Here is a 14,888-nt window from a genome sequence, read left to right as displayed (position 1 = left end):
TATGCAGTTGTTGGTGAGATAACCTCGACACCACCCAGTACTGGGGAGTTCGGGAGTATTGCCATAGCTCGTACAACGGATGCTTTTCGAAGGTTGAGGTACACGATTTCCGGAGTTTTCTTGGTTATGTATTGACGGATGGATACAGCTGGATGTAGGGATTGTTATTTTGGGTGAGATATATTGCTTCCCCTGTATCCCCAACACCAGATTGCATAACCAGAAAGTTTCAGGAGTTTATAGGTAGGAATTCTAGTAGCTCCTAGAATATGTTTCCGACAGATGCATGATATGGGATTGGGTAAATCTCTATCATATGTATTTGTTCCAGCTTATTTCTGCAAGCCAATCCTTTGTTTTGTTTTGAGTTGCGGTATTTGAGTTGCTTCAATGTCAAGTGTTGATTCCATACCTTTCAAGCGGTGTTCTCATATTTCTATGGGAGTGCTAATCCTTTTGATCATCGAGATTGTCATGTCAATTCTTTCCAATCGGTGTGCTTCTCTTCAAGTGGATCCGATCATTTCAACATTCGCGAGATCAATTATAAGTTTTCTCAACGGTGTCCATTCCATCTGCCTCAAGTTGCCTTTGTTTTCCTGCCCTCCCACCCTTTTCTTCAAGGACCTATATTTCTTAATCAAGTACCCTTTTATCGATGGGAAGTCTCTCCATTCTTTTGCGTCAATGCTCTTATCTGGTGATTCTCAGGAAGATACTATCGGAGCTTCAAGTTCATCATTCTTCATTCTCATATTCTTCTCCGGTGGATTAATTTCAAGCTTTTAGTGTTGATCATATTCTTTTCCTCGTGTCAAATGCTTTTTCATGCCGGTGCACCTCTTAATCTTTCACTCTCGCTATTCATTTGTTCTGGAGTGCTGAAGTTATCTCAGGAGATTCATGTTTTCATTCCTAATCCGTTCAAGATATCTCGAGGTTGTTATCTCTTTTGAGCCATTCAATTCAACCGGCGCAACCTCTCTTTTAAATAGTTCAATGGTGTATCTTTTGACTGGGCCCTAACCCACATGTCTTTTCCCAGGATCTTACTTGACTCTATTAATTTTCCTGGAGCTATTCCCAAATTCATTTCAAAGTTTGATGTAAGAATGAATTATCATCAGTCAAATGTCTTTCTCCAAGATCTTTCAAATTCTTTCGTTGTTGGTTCAACCTTTCTAATTTTCATTCTGGAGTGTCTCAACAATTCATGGTGGTGTTTATCGTCATCATTCTCGAATTCTGAAGACCGAAGAAGAGTTCCTCTTAAATCCTTACCTGTTCTTCCAGAGATTCATGGTTCTAGCTTTATGACATCCTCTCATAATTGTTTTTGATTGTGACAATTCTTTTCTTACAATCTGGTGCATTTCATGAGTTGTTTCTATTTCTTTCCTCCAAAGGCCATCATGTCATAATTCTTCATTCTCAGCGTGTAGCTATCGTTCTCCAAATCTTACCAGTGCATCATTCAAATATCCTCTAATCAGTTCATGATCTCTTCATTCTCATGTATCTAAATCCCCTCAAGTATCTTCATTCTTCACGGTGAATTGTGCCTTTGCTACTTTCATTTACAATTCTTATGGTGGTTCGTTCAAGATTTCACTTCCTTCGTTATCATATTAATTAATTCGTTGTTTCAATCCTACCGGTGGTTCATGAAGACCTTCTCAAGTTTGCGATATGTCACTTCTCAGTCCTTTTCAAGAGGAATAAGTAGTATGCCAAATCCATTGCTTGTCATCAATTTCATTTGATGAATGATAAGCATACAATAAATCTTATTCTTATTTCCTCGAGGTGATTCAATTCTTTTCTTCCGGAGATTGTTCATGATGAAGTAATTCTCGGTTCTAGTGTTTCATCTTTTTTTTCCGGAGTTCCAAGTTTTCCGCATTATCTCGTCGTGAAGCTCTTTCTAAATCATCACAAGGCTTCACCTTGTGTTTTCAACTTCTCTTTCTTTTTATCATCTTTTTATTACCGGAGTTCTTCATGGAGGCTCCACATGGTGGTTCGTCAAGGATTCCTTTCATTCTTCATTTGTTCTTCAAGACTTCTCTCGAGGTGATGATCCGCCAAGCTTTACTCAAAATTAAACATGGTGCTCAACACATGTTTTGTTTTGAGGCATTCAAGTATTATTCTTCTTGCATTTTTGAAGTGCAATTCTTTCTACCTTATCTTTTGAGGTGGTGGTATGTCATTCTTGATAATTTCCCTTCAAGTTTTATGATTCACAAGTTGTCAAGAATGAGATATTTTAAAAACCATCATTTTTCTCTTCGATCATGAGATCTTTTCAATCCATTAATCTCTTTGTTGGAGTTATCTTGTGTTATATTTCACCTAAAGCCTTCCCTAAGGATTGTTGCTATTTATGGTGCTTATAAATGGCCCAAGTTCTTCATTTATCCTCCCGGTAAAATAAGTTTCTCATCTCCTTGTTAATATCAATCCAATCTATTGTTTCCGTAGTGGCAGAATTTTGCCTCAATTTTGAGAAGTTTTCCTTAAGCTCACTACAATCTTATGCTTTCGTTGTTGATTTTTCCAACAACTCCGTTCAACCCTTCTCCGTAAGGATGTTGTTTCAAATTTGTCTGCGGTAGAAGTTGTTGTTCTCTTCTCCGTTCTTTTCATTCCACTCTTTTGTTCTGAAGGCATTGTCATGTTGCTCTCCTCACTCATCATCTTGTTTTGTCAAGATCATGTTCTTTTCCATGCTTATCCACTTAACCAGAGTGTTGTGTCTATCATTCCTCTTTTAATCGAAGTCTCATCCAAGTGCTTTCATTTTGCCAAGTTCATATTCTATTCCTTCCATTTTCAACCGGAGTGATGTCCGAATTTGATGTTCCTTGTTCCTCTTTTCTAACGGATTGTTTGCAATCTTGGTCATCTCCATTGTTTTGTTTCTTTCAATTTGTTCAACCTCTCAAGGTTCGTGGTTTCACTCATTGATCGAAGAAGCAACTTCGTTTTACCTCTTATCTTCCTCTTTCTTTTCCCTCCGGTGCCATCCTAGATCTTGGGACGAGATCCTCTCGTAGTGGTGGAGTGTTGTAACACCCCGGATATAACTTTCCATATTCGTAAGTCTAACTCTTGCCTTTTCCGGAGATGCAATATGATATTTCCTTCGTGGTTGGGTTTTTGTCTTTTGTTTTGCATTTTGTTCATGTCATGCATCTCATCTCTTTGCATCATTTGCATTGCATCATGTCATCATGCAACCCTTTTAAAACTCATCTAAACAAAATAGTATGGATCTTTGGTCCATTTAAATCGAGGGAAATGCACATGGTGATTTCTCTTTATAACATATATCCTCCCAATATTATTAGGGAGCTATAAAACTAATATTCCATTGTTTCGGAATTAACCATAACACACCTGTAGTTTAAGTTCCATGCATTTTCTATCTCAATTCCTTGCCTCAAACTTTGCCAACAATTCTTTCTCCATTTATTGTGGCTCCTCTAAAATTCTCAACATTTTTGGGCCTTCCAAACCTCCACTTCCTATTCACCCATTTGAATTAAATTCAAATGTTTTTGAATCTAAACCTTGCATCCATGCCCACTCCTATTTTCTTGGATTAAACTCATTTTTCTGAGTCTGAGAAAATTAACCTCGTGCCAATTCTTTCTCTAACCTTCTCTTTTCTCTCTATTCTTTCTTTCTATTTTCTATAAATCAAGAAGAGAGAAGCCCAGCTGGCCAATTGGGCCTCCCAGCAGGTCAGCCCACCTATCTAATCCTAACCCTAGCCCGACCTCCTCCTCACTCCCATCGATCTCCATCTCTCCCTCGTCCTCCCTCCAGCGCCGCCAGCGCTCGATCCCCCCACCTCCTCGCTCGATCCTCATCTCCTTCTCTTTCTGCCGCCCGGCCTCCCGCGCCACCAGAAGCGGCCCCGTCACCCGGAACCATGGCGCTCGCGCTCTCAAGCTTCTTGGTCCGCCGCCCCTGGCATGGCCGCTGCTTCTGCCTTCCTCCAGCCGCTGAGCATCCCCGCCGCCGCCTCGTCGTGGAGCCGCGTCCCCTTTGCTCCGCCTCGCACCTCGCCCTTCCTCCCGTGCCTCACGACCCCCTTGCACCGACCAGCGACCGCTGCTGCCTCCGCACCCTCGCCCCCTTGCACTCCAGATTGGGAGAGTAGCTCCCGATCTAGAGTCATTCGCTTCACCAGGCTTCGTCTTCGCGCCTCCGCTGCCCGCCTTTGTTCGCCGGTGCCTCATCTGCGGGGACCCCACCTTGCACCCCATCCTCCTGCTTCATCTTGCCCGGCCCTGTGCCACCTCGTCCCCGTCGCTCTTCAGCTCATAGCCGCCGACGACCACCCCGTCTTGTTCGCCACCGTGCACCAGCACCATGACTTCATCCTCCGCTCCCGAGTCCCCGCTTCGCAGCTGCGCCTCCCCTGGCCTCGCCGCCTTGCCGCAGTGTTCTTCCTCGAGCCACCCTTCAGGGTTCCTCTTTGCTGTGAACCGCCAAGTACCACCGCACCGAGTCTATTGCCTTGCTTCGTTTTGGTTTGAAGACCGAGACGAGACCGCCAAGATGCACCCTAGTTTCTCCAAGACCCTGTGTTGGGACCTGTGAACGACTACAGAACCCAACACCAAAATTTTTCACCAAGTCCCTCGATGACCTCCGAACGCCAAGACCGTCAAGATCAACTACATGAGCGTCGAGTACCTCGACGACGGCGGGAGTCCGAAGACCCCAAGTACCACGACTACCCTCGAGAACATTGGTTCTGTCAACTTCGACTACAACGTGTGTACAACTACCGCTGTCGTGATTTCGACAAGACGTCATGTACCTCTACTTCCACTACCATCGCCAATGACCGATAGCACCACTACTTCCCACTACGACACGAGTACAACTACTTCCACTACGACCGCTGCGAGAACGTCTACTTCCATCTACACCACTTTGAACTCGTTCCGCCCCGAAAACGCACGCTTCAAAGGTATAACCACCGAGATGATCAACCGTGGACCGAATGCATGTGTTGTATCGAATTGTCTTTGCACGTTCCTCGTTTGCCATGCCACTGTCATGTGGGACACCTGGTATCCAGGATCATCCCACCATCTTTTGCATATTCCGCACATCCACATCTTCGTTTGCACCGGTCGCTTAACGAGTTATCGGAACCGGAATGTTGCCATGGCACCATTTCCGTTGTCGTTGTCGTGGCACCATTTCCGTTGTCGTTGCTGTGGCACCCCTTTCGTTCCGCCATGGTGATCAAATGCTTCATAACATGCCCATGTCGTTTTCATAAAATTGCATAAAACTTGCATATGTCATCCGCATCATGATAACAACATTCAAAATGTTTAAAATTGTTGTTTGTGTTAAATTGCTAAATAACATATGGGGATTTTCGGAATTGTTATTTGTTGTTCCAGCCTCATTTAAACTTGTCTAGATACGTAGTTTTATTATGCTTCACCTCTTGCCATGTTAATCAACATTTAATATTGTTGGGTACCTAAACGGGGGCTAACTAAATAGTTGAATGTGGTGTTTCGTCAATATGCAACTCGTTGCATATTGGGCTCCATTTAATTTGTAGTATTGTTTGTTGCACTTTGCCATGCCATGCCTCATTAAACCGTACAAGCATCATGCTTGTTTGTGCATCATGCTATGTTTATGATTGTGCATTTACCATGTTGTTTGTTTCTTTCTGGTGTTGCTTCTTAGTTCCGGTAATGTTGCGATTGTGAGGATTCGTTCGTCTACGCTTGGTTTGTCTTCGTGGCTTCATCTTCTTCATGGACTCGTTCTTCTTCCTAGCGGGATTTCAGGCAAGATGACCATCACCTTGGATCTCACTACTATCATTGCTATGCTAGTTGCTTCGTTCTATCGCTTTGCTATTCTACCTATCACTTGTTCTTCAAGCCTCCCAATTTGCCATGTCAGCCTCTAACCTTTTTCACCCTTCCTAGCAAACCGCTGCTTGGCTATGTTACCGCTTTGCTCAGCCCCTCTTATAGTGTTGTTAGTTGCAGGTGAAGTTGAAGATTGCTTCATGGTGGACAGGATTATGTTGGGATATCACAATATCTCTTATTTAATTAATGCATCTATATACTTGGTAAAGGGTGGAAGACTTGGCCTTATGCCTGGTGTTTTGTTCCACTCTTGCCGCCCTAGTTTCCGTCATACCGGTGTTATGTTCCTTGATTTTGCGTTCCTTACACGGTTGGGTGATTTATGGGACCCCCTTGACAGTTCGCTTTGAATAAAACTCCTCCAGCAAGGCCCAACCTTGGTTTTACCATTTGCCTCACCACCACCTACTTTTCCCTTGGGAGTCGCTCTCTCGAGGGTCATCTTTATTTAGCCCCCCCGGGCCAGTGCTTCTCTAAGTGTTGGTCCGAACTAGAGCCACTTGCAGCACCACCTCGGGGAAACTTGAGGTCTGGTTTTAGTTGTACGTAGTGTTCATCCGGTGTTGCCCTGAGAACGAGATATGTGCAGCTCCTATCGAGATGTCGGCGCATCGGGCGGTCTTGCTGGACTTGTTTTACCATTGTCAAAGTGTCTTGTAAACCGGGATTCCGAGACTGATCGGGTCTTCCTGGGAGAAGCTATATCCTTCGTTGACCGTGGGAGCTTGTGATGGGCTGAGTTGGGACACCCCTGCAGGGTATAAACTTTCGAAAGCCGTGCCCGTGGTTATATGGCAGATGGAAATTTTTTAATGTCCGGTTGTAGATAACTTGACACCAGATACGAATTAAAACGCATCAACCGCGTGTGTAGCCGTGATGGTCTATTTTCGGCGGCGGCCGGGAAGTGAACACGGTTTTGGGTTATGTTTGACGTAAGTAGGAGTTCAGGATCACTTCTTGATCATTGCTAGCTTCACGACCATTCCGTTGCTTCTCTTCTCGCTCTTTTTTGCGTATGTTAGCCACCATATATGCTTAGTCGCTGCTGCAACCTCACCACTTTACCCCTTCCTTTCCCATTAAGCTTTGCTAGTCTTGAAACCCACGGTAATGGGATTGTTGAGTCCTCGTGGCTCACAGATTACTACAACAATAGTTGCAGGTACAGGTTATGCAATGATCTTGATGCGAGAGCGATGCTTGCTTGTTTTGGAGTTTTTCTTCTGCTTCTTCTTCGACCAGGGGATAGGTTCCAGGTCGGCAGCCTGGGCTAGCAGGGTGGATGTCGTTTGAGTTTCTGTTTGTGTTTCATCCGTAGTCGGATGATGCTCTTGTGTATAATGATGTTGTAATCATGTGGCATTGTATGCCCTTTGTATGTATCCCCATCTATTATGTAATGTTGATGTAATGATATCCACCTTGCAAAAGTGTTTCAATATGCGGTTCTATCCTTGGTGGGACCTTCGAGTCTCTTTAGGATAGTATCGCATATTGGGCGTGACAGTATACAAGCTGGGTATTTCGTACCTTGACTTTCCTCCAGCTGCCTCTTCGCGAGGATGAGCTCTCCCTCGGTCCGCTCCAGGTCCTGCTTTAGTCCAGAGACCTCCGCGGTACGAGTGGCAGCGGCCAGCAGCGATGCCTGCTTATTCACATAGACATCTTATATTAGACTCCTGTGAATATTATTTGATCCTCTGTTCGGCTTTTCTTTCCGAACACCAAACAGAGCATCAGGAGCTACTATCTACACGGTGATATTCTCTCACAATTTTATTACTTACCTCAAAGCCTGTTAGAAGGCTAGCACAGGCCTCGGTCAATCCGCTTTTGGCGGACCGGACCTTCTCAATCACCGTACCCATAAGAGTACGGTGTTTTTCATCAATGGAAGTGCGAAGCGTTTCCAGCAAACTGTCTGATGCCTCTGGATGGACAGAGGTCATCGGTACAAGCGGATCGCCCGTTTAGGGAGAGGCTGCTTGCCTGAATCCGGAACCACACGGGTTTCCGGAACCGTATTCGGCTAGGGGCCAAACTAGCTGCAGCCCCCATTATAGGAGTCCGTGGGGGTCTTTCCCCCCATGTGTACGGCGACCGGGATTTCGCCTGAAGGCGTCTCTGGAACTGTCTTCTCTTGGCTGGGTATCCTTCGAGACAACACCTCAGTGTTATCCACAGCCTTGGGGGAGGAGGCTGTCGGAAGAGACTCGCTGCTCATCACCAACGGGTCCAACGATCCCTCCGAAGAGGAGGATATCTCGATGTTGGACTTGGCCGGACTGCAGGTGCATGTCTGGCACATTAATAAGCGATAAAGCAAACATATCGGAGGTACTATTATGTCCGGATACTTACGACTTGGCCAGGGGCTTGACCCTGGGTTCCCACTCCTCGCCGCTGTAGGTGGCTGCGGTGGAATGGTCCAGAAGGAAGGTTTTTCCCTTCTTGGACACCTCGGCCTCCCCATGCATGGCGGCTTTCCTCTTCTTTCTCCTCCCAGTAGGGGGGGCGGATTTCCTCCTCCTCCTCTTCTTCGATGGAGGAGTGCGTCTTGGTGTCTTTAGACGTCATGTCCGGTGAAAACTTGCGTTGGAGACCATCTCTGGTCCCCGCGGATGTCTTCTTGGCCTTCTTCTCCGGCACCTCATAGGGCACCAGAAACAGCATCTTCGTTAGAAGGGGTGATTCTGGATCTTCAGGTAGCGGAGCCCGACAGTTAATTTGCTCCGCTATCGTTACCCAGGCCTGAAATATTGGCATGGAGGCTTAGGTTCCTCCCATGGATGTGCTAGTAAAAGGCATATCTTGCAAATATGAAAACTTACCGGATTGGCTTGGCGTCTTGCGCTGAGCCCGCGATCCTCAGTTGTGGGCGGCGGTACCTCTTTGGCCTTCAATAGCACCTTCCAAACGTCTTCGTGCATCGTGCCGAAGAGATCTCACATCATCTGGTGTATGGCCGGGTCGAACTCCCACAGATTGCAAGTCCATCTCTAGCATGAAAGAATCCGGCGGAAGAGCATAACCTGGACCACGTTGACAGGCTTGATTTTCTTGCTTATCATATGTTGGACGCATGTCTGAAGTCCGGTCAGTTCTTCCGCTGAGCCCCAGGCTGCGCCCTTCTCTCGCAAGGAGGTTAGCCGCATGGGGACGCCGGATCAGAATTCGGGGGTCGCCGCCCAGTTGGCGTCGCGCGGCTCGGTGATGTGGAACCACCCCGATTGCCACCCCTTCACAGTCTCCACAAAGGAGCCTTCGGGCCAAGTGACATTGGTCATCTTGCCCACCATGGTGCCTCCGCACTCTGCTTGTTGGCCGCTCACCACCTTTGGCTTCACGTTGAAGGTCTTCAACCATAGGCCGAAGTGGGGTGTGATGCGGAGAAAGGCCTCGCGCACGATGATAAACACCGAGATGTTGAGGATGGAGTTGGGGGCCAAATCATGGAAGTCCAGCCCGTAGTAGAACATTAGTCCACGGACGAATGGGTGGAGGGGGAATCCCAGCCCGCGAACAAAGTGGGAGAGGAACACTACCCTTTCCTGGGGCTTCAGGGTAGGGATGATCTGCCCTTCGGCCGAAAGCCGATGCGCGATGTCCTTGGACAAGTATCCGGCCTCCCGAAGCTTCTTGATATCCTCCTTGACGGAGGAGGCCATCCACTTGCCTCCCGCTCCGGACATGTTCGGAATGTTATTGCGGAGAAGGCGAAAGCTTGGGCGTTTGATAACCCATAAGTGAAGCTGGGGTCATACTGTGACGAAGAAGGCTCCGGCTACCACTAGCTGGTAGCCTCCTCTGGATCCCAAGAATAAACAGATAGTCGTGGAGGCTCATCTTGTGGTTCCGGCTTCGGGGCGGGTGCAGGATTTTGATAGGCTTGAATGGCCACCCACGGAACGATGTGAGGACCTGCAGACAAGTTAAACAAAGAGGGAGCAGGCAAAGTAATAATCTCAGGGTGATATTTATCAAAGTACAATTTATATTTGAGTTCCCCTTCACGACTCTTAATAAGAAAATCATGCGCTAGCATACTCCTATAATCTAAATAAGCACGAGGCAGCGAGGCGTGAGGCATAAATGCCTCCAAAGATGGGGCCTTTAGTATGGTTCAGACTTAACCGTCTAGCAACAATTCCACCCATACTAACAGAGTTATTTCGGTATAAACCATGGAACAAAATGATCACATCAGGAATACTAAGGTTTCCACAGTTTCCGCGACCTATCAAGCAACGTCTAGCAAATAAGGCAAAGTAGCTTAAAATAGGAAAATGTATGCTAGTGATTCTTGCATCAGAAACCTTCCTGGTTTCTCCCACCGTGATAGTGTTAATAAAAGCTTCTATTTCATTATGGTGTGGTTCATCCAAGGTGCCCTCAAAAGGTATTTTGCAAACCTCGCAAAATTCAGCTAATGGCATCCTCTTAACAATGTCATATAAATGAAATTCTACAGATGGAGGTGAACTCTTAGGGAAAAAGTAGAAATTGTGCACAAAAGTATTTGTGAGTAAGAGATACTGATGACGTTGGTCGCGGAGGAAGTCGGCGAGGCCAGCATTCTCAATTAATAAATAGAAATCTTCATAAATCCCGGCTCTCCTCAAGAAGTCATCGGAAGGCCATTCACACGGCCGAACCTCCGCGATACGAGGCAAATTAAATTTGGGCTTCTGTTCTTCTTCCTTTTGTTTCTCCTTAGAGCTTCGGCTCGAAAAGCCCCTCAAAAGTCTCTTCATTATTTCTGAAACAATCTGAAATTTTTAGTGACTTCAAGTAAAAGTGAACCAACTTCAATAAAATTGATAGCAACAACTCCCACAAGTGCCTAGGGCCTTTATCAAGCATTAGAACTACTTAGAACCATATAAATTTGACATGCAAGCTCAAGAACATGGTCACCTATGCAGCACAAATTTGAAATGAATAAAGCACTAGAACAAAAACTAATTGGACCAATGGAGGAGTCACATACCAAGGAACAATCTCCCCAAGCAGTTTTGCGAGAGGTGCTTTGAGCAAGGAGATTGAAAATCACAGCAACGGGGCTGGAACTTGTGCTTGAGTTGGTTTTTCGGGTTTGTGTGAGACAGAGGAAGAAGATGGGTGTAGGGACAAGTGGAGGAGGGCCACCATGGGCCCACGAGGTAGGGGGGCGCGCCCAGGGGGTAGGGCGCGCCCTCCACCCTCGTGGCCAGGTGGCAGCTCCCCCCGCGGTTATTTTTGCACATTAAATTCTCAAATAATTCTGAAAAAAATCATATTAAATTGGCATGGCATTCTGAGGACTTTTATTTTCGGGATATTTTTATATTGAGCGGATAAGTCAGGAGATAGACAGAAAAATACTATTTTACTTTATTTCTACCAAATAATAGAAAATATATAGAGGGTACAGAAGGTTGTGCTTCTAGTTTCATCCATCTCATGCTCATCAAAAAGAATCCACTAACAAGGTTGATCAAGTCTTATTAACAAACTCATTCCGATAATCATGGAACTGGAGAAATTTTGAATAACACTATGTTACCTCAACGGGGATATGGACATCCCCAATAATAAGTATATCATATTTCTTCTTGACAGTAGGGAGAGGAAATTCAAAACCTCCAAATATAACCGATGGAATTTTTCCAATAGAGTTGATATTGTAAACTTGAGGTTGTTTCCTCGGAAAGTGTACCGTATGCTCATTACCATTAACATGAAAAGTGACATTGCCTTTGTTGCAATCAATAACAGCCCCTGCAGTATTAAGCAAAGGTCTTCCAAGAATAATAGACATACTATCATCATCGGGAATATCAAGAATAACAAAGTTCGTTAGAATAGTAACGTTTGCAACCACAACAGGCACATCCTCACAAATACCGACAGGTATAGCAGTTGATTTATCAGCCATTTGCAAAGATATTTCAGTAGGTGTCAACTTATTCAAGTCAAGTCTACGATATAAAGAGAGAGGCATAACACTAACACCGGCTCCAAGATCACATAAAGCAGTTTTAACATAATTTCTCTTAATGGAGCATGGTATAGTAGGTACTCCAGGAGCTCCAAGTTTCTTTGGTACTCCACCCTTAAAAGTATAATTAGCAAGCATGGTGGAAATTTCAGCTTCAGGTATCTTTCTTTTATTAGTAATAATATCCTTCATATACTTAGAATAAGGATTTGTTTTGAGCACGTCCGTTAATCGCATACGCAAAAAGATGGGTCTAATCATTTCAGCAAAGCGCTCGAAATCCTCATCATCCTTTTTCTTGGATGGTTTCGGGGGAAAAGGCATGGGTTTTTGGACCCATGGTTCCCTTTCTTTACCATGTTTCCTAGCAACAAAGTCTCTTTTATCATAACGTTGATTCTTTGATTGTGGGTTATCAAGATCAACAGCAGGTTCAACTTCTACATCATTATCATTACTAGGTTGAGCATCATCATGAACATCATCATTAACGTTTTTACTAGGTTCATGATCATTACCAGATTGTGTTTCAGCATCAGACATAGAGATATCATTTGGATTATCAGGTGGTTCAGCAATAGGTTCACTAGAAGTTTGCACAGTTCTATCATTTTTCTTTTTCTTCCTTTTAGAAGAACTAGGCATATCAATATTATTTCTCTGATAATCTTGAAGGTTCCTGAGTCATTCTACCAGTTCTAGTAGCCACTCTAACAGCATAATCATTTTCCTTACTATTCAGTTCATTAAGCACTTCTTTCTGAGCTTTAATTACTTGTTCTACTTGAGTGGTAACCATAGAAGCATGTTTGCTAACAAGTTTAAGTTCACCTCTAATATTAGCCATATAATCACTCAAGCGTTTAATCATAAAGGTATTCTATTTTAATTGTCTACCAAAATAAGCATTAAAGTCATCTTGCTTAAACATAAGGTCGTCAAACTCATCCAAGCACTGACTAGCAATTTTAGTAGGAGGGACTTCGGTTTTATCACATCTGTAGAGAGAATTTACCTTTACTACCTGTGTCGGGATGTCGGGAGGTTCTTCATTAAATAAGTAATTGAGATCATATACTTCTTCAACAGGCGGTAAATTAAGACCATGTATTTCTTCAATAGGAGGTAAATTCTTAACATCTTCAGCTTTAATACCTTTTTCTTTCATAGATTTCTTTGCCTCTTGCATATCTTCGGGACTGAGAAATAGGACACCTCTCTTCTTCGGAGTTGGTTTAGGAATAGGCTCAGTAATTGGCTCAGGAGCTGGCTCGGGAGTTGGCTCAGGAGGTGCCCAATTATTTTCATTTGTCAACATATTATTCAATAGAATTTCAGCTTCATCCGGTGTTCTTTCCCTGAAAAGAGAACCGGTACAACTATCGAGGTAATCCCTGGAAGCATCAGTTAGTCCATTATAAAAGATATCAAGTATTTCAGGTTTCTTAAGAGGATGATTAGGCAAAGCATTAAGTAACTTGAGAAGCCTCCCCCAAGCTTGTGGGAGACTCTCCTCTTCAATTTGCACAAAATTATATATATCCCTCAAAGCAGCTTGTTTCTTATGAGCAGGGAAATATTTAGCAGAGAAGTAATAAACTATATACTGGGGACTTTGCACACAACCAGGATTAAGAGAATTAAACCATATCTTAGCATCACCCTTTAGTGAGAACGGAAATATTTTGAGTAAATAAAGGCAGCGCGATCTCTCATTATTAGTAAACAGGGCAGCTATATCATCTAACTTACGAAGATGTGCCACAATAGTTTCAGATTCATAGCTATAAAAAGGATCAGATTCAACCAAAGTAATTATATCTGGATCAACAGAAAAATCATAATAATCCTGATCAGGAACACAGATAGGTGAAGTAGCAAAAGCAGGGTCGGGTCTCATCCTACCTCTAAAAGATTCTTTACTCCATTTAACTAGCAACCTATTACGTTCAAGACTATCCTGGCAAGCAAGAATAGCTTCAGTAGATTCAGCATTAAAAAGGTAACCCTCACGAATAGCAGGCCTATTTTCATCATCACTAACATCATCGTGTTCAGTTTCAATAATTTCTCTTTCTCTAGACTTAGAAATTTGTTCATCTAGAAATTCACCAAGAGGCACAGTAGTATCAAGCATAGAAGTAGTTTCATCATAAGTATCATGCATAGCAAAAGTGGCATCATCAATAACAATGCGACATATTGGAACGAATAGCAGAAGCAGGTTTAGGTGTCGCTAGCTTGTTTACAATAGAAGGTGAATCAAGTGCAGAGCTAGATGGCAGTTCCTTACCTCCCCTCGTAGTTGAGGGATAAATTGTTGTCTTAGCGTCTTTCAAGTTCTTCATAGTGTCCAGCAGATATAAATCCCAAGTGACTAAAAGAATAGAGCTATGCTCCACGGCAACGGCGCCAGAAAAAGGTCTTGATAACCCACAAGTATAGGGGATCGCAACAGTTTTCAAGGGTAGAGTATTCAACCCAAATTTTGTTGATTCGACACAAGGGGAGCCAAAGAATATTCTCAAATATTAGCAGCTGAGTTGTCAATTCAACCACACCTGGAAACTTAGTATCTGCAGCAAGGTGTTTAGTAGCAAAGTAATATGATAGTGGTGATAATGGTAACAAAAGTAAAGACAGCAAAAGTAATGTTTTTGGTATTTTGTGGTGATTGTAACAGTAATAACGGAAAAGTAAATAAGCGAGAACCAGTATATGGAAAACTTGTAGGCACCGGATCAATGATGGATAATTGTGCCGGATGTGGTTCATCATGTAACAGTCATAACATAGGGTGACACCGAACTAGCTCCAGTTCATCAATGTAATGTAGGCATGTATTTTGTAAATAGTCATACGTGCTTATGGAAAGAACTTGCATGACATCTTTTGTCCTACCCTCCCGTGGCAGCGGGGTCCTATTGGAAACTAAGGGATATTAAGGCCTCCTTTTAATAGAGAACCGGAACAAAGCA

This window comes from Triticum dicoccoides, chromosome 6B, assembly GCF_002162155.2.
Source record: "Triticum dicoccoides isolate Atlit2015 ecotype Zavitan chromosome 6B, WEW_v2.0, whole genome shotgun sequence".
NCBI classification, from domain to species: Eukaryota; Viridiplantae; Streptophyta; class Magnoliopsida; order Poales; family Poaceae; genus Triticum; species Triticum dicoccoides.
The sequence above is the reverse complement of the archived record's forward strand: the minus strand, read 5'-3'. Positions refer to the sequence as shown.